The sequence below is a fragment of the Sinocyclocheilus rhinocerous genome, unplaced genomic scaffold, assembly GCF_001515625.1.
Source record: "Sinocyclocheilus rhinocerous isolate Xijiao unplaced genomic scaffold, SAMN03320098_v1.1 scaffold971, whole genome shotgun sequence".
NCBI classification, from domain to species: domain Eukaryota; kingdom Metazoa; phylum Chordata; class Actinopteri; order Cypriniformes; family Cyprinidae; genus Sinocyclocheilus; species Sinocyclocheilus rhinocerous.
In genome coordinates, this window is record NW_015666552.1 from 522 (window position 1) to 6,114 (window position 5,593).

At 36.4% G+C, this 5,593-nt stretch overlaps 1 pseudogene; it reads left to right on the plus strand.

Annotated features, from left to right (window-relative positions):
- Positions 1-327: 327 nt before the first annotated feature.
- The window catches only part of LOC107732697 (exosome complex exonuclease RRP44-like), a 7,488-nt pseudogene continuing 2,222 nt past the window's right edge, over positions 328-5,593 (plus strand).

Sequence of the window (5,593 nt, forward strand, 5' to 3'; positions counted from 1 at the left end):
TATCCAAATGGTGTTTTTTGTTTGTTTGTGTTTTTGGCCAGGCAGTGTACAGTATATCAAAGGTTTGATCAAATAAGCATAAGAGACAGTAGTGTGACTGAAATAACTAACTGAAGCTCTGAATGAGCATATACATTTCACAACAAGTCCTGAAGAGATAAACAAACAATATAATAATAATTCTGTTTTTGTTAATGTAACCACTGTATATTGATCATGCACTGTATAGCATGACTGTTAAGTCATTTTAAGAATCTATATTTCTTGAAAAATCTTGATATATTTGGCTGATGCATTGCGTTAATTAACTTTTGAATTTCACACCAGGCAACAAGGCACCTTTTCACCCCAGCAGACCGACGAATCCCACGGATTCGTATTGAGACCAGACAAGCCGCCAATCTGGTCGGACAAAGGATTATGGTTGCTATCGATGGCTGGCCTAAAAACTCCAGATACCCAAACGTAAGAGTTAGTGATTTACAGTCTCATTTTATACAAATGATGACAAGTTTTAAGCCACAGATTTCCTCAGAGATGCTTTTGTTTTGCCGTAGGTTATTTTTAATTTTATTGGTTTGTTTATATAGGGATGGTACAAAAATCATGATTTTTAGCCTGAAAAATATGCATTGTACATAGAGAGTATAGCATACATGAGTCTGGAGGCCTAGATTCCGCTGATCATTTTGAGATCACTTTATATATCTTTTCTCAATGTCTCTCAGGGTCACTTTGTGAAAAACCTTGGCACTGCTGGAGATAAAGAGACTGTGCTTCTCCTGGAGCATGATGTTCCTCACCAGCCCTTCTCTCAGGCTGTTCTTAGCTTCATACCCAAGATGCCCTGGAGTATTACTGAGGAGGTAATGTAGTCATGCATTTTGAAAGACTTTGTTGTGTCGGAACTGTTGAAATGCTCAAAGCTTGATATTATATATCTGTGTTTTCCTGCAGGATTTGAAGGTCAGAGCAGATCTCCTACACCTTGGTGTGTGTAGTGTGGATCCTCCTGGCTGTACAGATATTGATGATGCTCTTCATTGTCGGGAACTAGAGAATGGAAACTTGGAGGTATAGCAGCTTGCGTAAACTATCACAAGTGGTAAAGAGAATGTACTAGAGCAATTCCATTGGGTTCTTGTATTGAGTGGGGTGCTTTTGTTTTAGGTTGGTGTTCACATAGCAGATGTCAGCCATTTTATTCGGCCAGGAAATGCTCTAGATCAAGAGGCAGCAAGCAGAGGCACTACAGTCTACCTTTGTGGAAAGGTACGTATTTGTGGAAATGTAACTTATGGAATGATAATGGGCTGTAATAACAAATAGAAATGCACTGAAATGAAAAATATTGTCCCAAATCAAAAATTCTGGATTTGCTGGGCCAAAAGCCTGGAAATAAAAACAAATCAGCATATTAGAAAGATTTCTGAAGGATCATGTGACACTGAAGACCGGAATAATGATGCTGAAAATTCAGCTTTGCAATCACAGGAATAAACATAACTAGTTACATTTTATAGTATATTACAATAGAACAGTTTAAAATTGTAATATTTCAAAATATTACTGTTTTTTCTGTATTTTTCATCAAAGAAATTGTTATTAAAATCTTACCAACCCCAAACTTTTAAATTCAGTTGAACAATTTTTAAATAAAATAATTTGCTGTGTTGAAAAAAAAAAATCTATTAGTGTAGTTCTTAATAGTAAGATTTTGGCTAATTTCTCCTTTCAGGTGAAAAATTAAAAATTGATTTTTTTTGTGGCATTTTAATTTATGATATATGGATAGTAATTGCATTTCCTCATTTCAAATATAACCTTTAATCTTGTAGAGTTTTTGTGCATATCATTTTCTTTTAATTTGCATAGTAAATTTGATCATTTCTTTTCACAGAGAATTGACATGGTTCCTGAACTTCTGAGTTCCAACTTGTGTTCTCTGTTCTAGCATAACTACCATTACTCAAGTGGATACCTCTTGTATACACTTCTTACTATATATTTACATAGTAAACATAATTTAAAACCTTCAATGTCTAATGAGCACTTCCACCCTCAGGTTAGCATTCTCTTGTATTTAGGAGATGAACCACAATGCTGAAATCATCAAAACTCACTTCACAAAGAGCGTCATTAACTCCAAGGTTTGCTGCATCTAATTTTCAAAAATGTTGTTTTTTTTAAATTATGGTTTATGATTGAATGTGCACTGTAAGGAACTGTTGTTGTTTTATTACGTAAGGCCTGCCTTACATACGCCGAAGCTCAGATGAGGATTGATGACAGCACGAAGAGCCTGCGGGGCCTTAACAGACTGGCCAAGATCTTAAAGGGTGGGAGGACTGAAAAAGTGTATTTCCATTTAAATGAAATAAAATAAAGAATTTTGAAACATCTCTTTAAACATGAAGCAGTCTTTAACCCTTGACGTTGATCCAGTTTGTAAGAGTTGCTTATTTTACTGTTTTTCAGAGCACTGACCCTCTCCTCTCCTGAAGTAAGTTTTCATATGGACAGTGAGACACATGACCCTATAGATCTGCAGACCAAAGAACTGAAGTGAGTGCTATATACATCTTTCTGCCAAAGGGTTTAAAATGTTAATGTTTTGATTTTACTTCTATTATTTCTGCTGATTGTATGGCGAAATATAATATCGTTCGTTTTTCCCAAGCTGTCTGTGTCTGGATTCTGGAAGTTCAAACTTACATTTTTCTCCAGGGAGACAAATTCTATGGTGGAGGAGTTCATGTACAAATCAGCATATTAGAAAGATTTCTGAAGGATCATGTGACACTGAAGACCGGAATAATGATGCTGAAAATTCAGCTTTGCAATCACAGGAATAAACATAACTAGTTACATTGTACAGTATATTACAATAGAACAGTTTAAAATTGTAATATTTCAAAATATTACTGTTTTTTCTGTATTTTTCATCAAAGAAATTGTTATTAAAATCTTACCAACCCCAAACTTTTAAATTCAGTTGAACAATTTTTAAATAAAATAATTTGCTGTGTTGAAAAAAAAAAATCTATTAGTGTAGTTCTTAATAGTAAGATTTTGGCTAATTTCTCCTTTCAGGTGAAAAATTAAAAATTGATTTTTTTTGTGGCATTTTAATTTATGATATATGGATAGTAATTGCATTTCCTCATTTCAAATATAACCTTTAATCTTGTAGAGTTTTTGTGCATATCATTTTCTTTTCATTTGCATAGTAAATTTGATAATTTCTTTTCACAGAGAATTGACATGGTTCCTGAACTTCTGAGTTCCAACTTGTGTTCTCTGTTCTAGCATAACTACCATTACTCAAGTGGATACCTCTTGTATACACTTCTTACTATATAATCCAATGTTGAGAGGTGTGCTTTCTAGCATAACTACCATTACTCAAGTGGATACCTCTTGTATACACTTCTTACTATATATTTACATAGTAAACATAATTTAAAACCTTCAATGTCTAATGAGCACTTCCACCCTCAGGTTAGCATTCTCTTGTATTTAGGAGATGAACCACAATGCTGAAATCATCAAAACTCACTTCACAAAGAGCGTCATTAACTCCAAGGTTTGCTGCATCTAATTTTCAAAAATGTTGTTTTTTTTAAAATTATGGTTTATGATTGAATGTGCACTGTAAGGAACTGTTGTTGTTTTATTACGTAAGGCCTGCCTTACATACGCCGAAGCTCAGATGAGGATTGATGACAGCACGAAGAGCCTGCGGGGCCTTAACAGACTGGCCAAGATCTTAAAGGGTGGGAGGACTGAAAAAGTGTATTTCCATTTAAATGAAATAAAATAAAGAATTTTGAAACATCTCTTTAAACATGAAGCAGTCTTTAACCCTTGACGTTGATCCAGTTTGTAAGAGTTGCTTATTTTACTGTTTTTCAGAGCACTGACCCTCTCCTCTCCTGAAGTACGTTTTCATATGGACAGTGAGACACATGACCCTATAGATCTGCAGACCAAAGAACTGAAGTGAGTGCTATATACATCTTTCTGCCAAAGGGTTTAAAATGTTAATGTTTTGATTTTACTTCTATTATTTCTGCTGATTGTATGGCGAAGTATAATATCGTTCGTTTTTCCCAAGCTGTCTGTGTCTGGATTCTGGAAGTTCAAACTTACATTTTTCTCCAGGGAGACAAATTCTATGGTGGAGGAGTTCATGTTGTTGGCGAATATCTCTGTAGCACAGAAGATCTATGATGAGTTCTCAGAATGTGCCTCAGAAAGGCTGCAAAATTAAGGGTGGGTGGAAGCTCAGTAGTTTCTTGTTTCATTTTTATATAACCCACACTTTGCAACTACAACATGATGTATGTGAGCAAAAGAGGCTTTGTCTTATGATGTTGAATAATTCACTGAACAGATTCCTGAAGGGTTTTGGCTGTGGAAATCATACCACTAACTTACCAAGTTTACAAACGCCAGCATAAAACCAAGTGTAAAACCAGTGTCAGACGCCTGAGAGACGAACAAAAAAGAACTTCACCTTGAGTGTATCAGGGCTTTTACACCAGCAGGTGGCGAGCAGTGAGTGTCTTTTCTAATGTGGAAGCCAGAGCATCCAAAACTTTTTCATGCTGCAACCCACCTAGATGGGTATAATCATCCCCACATTTTAAACGTTTGCAGAATTTTGGTAATTTTCTTTGATTTTGCCTTATTCCCTTTTTCCAGGACCTTAACATCCACATAGATTCAGCCAAAGCTCTGGCTGATTCCCTGAACAATGCAACAGTTGAGAACTTTCCGTACTTCAACACCCTGCTGAGGATTCTGGCCACCCGCTGCATGATGCAGGCTGTGTATTTCTGCTCTGGCATGGACAGTGATTTCCACCACTATGGCCTGGCATCACCCATTTACACACACTTCACATCACCCATCAGGAGGTGAGACGCACTGGACCACTGAATCAATTTGAAGGAACAGTTGACCTAAAAATGAACATTTTCTCATGGTTTGCTTCTCATGTCAACCCACATGTGTCTTCAGATGAACACAAACAAAGGTTTATAGAAAAATACTCTCTGAGTCCATATAATGCCAACTAAATGGGTGCCCAAATATTGATGCTCCAAAAAGCACACTGCCATTGTGACTGGAATCCATACGACCCGAGTGGATGAAAATGAGGGAAAAAATACTAATATTTAAAACCTATTTGAACTATAAGCCATTACTTTTCGAGATACTGTTGAATGTGCATTAATAAGAGGCTTGCATAACAGTTTTGTGAAGCAATTGTTAATAGTTAGTTTAAAGACCGCCTGTGGTGAAAATTAAAGGGTTAGTTCACCCAAAAAAGAAATAAAACAAAAATAACGACTTTATTCCACATTTTCGTCTCTACTGCGTCACTTGTTGACGTGCGTTCATGACAGTATCATGACGCGAGCGTGTGGCGGCGCCAGCGCTGACCCACGCCAGATCTGGGTCAGCGCTGGCGCCGCCACACGCTCACGTCATGGTACTGTCGTATCGAATAAAGTCGTTATTTTTGTTTTCTTAGCGCAAAAAAGTATTCTCGTAGCTTTGTAACTTTACAGTTGAACCACTGATG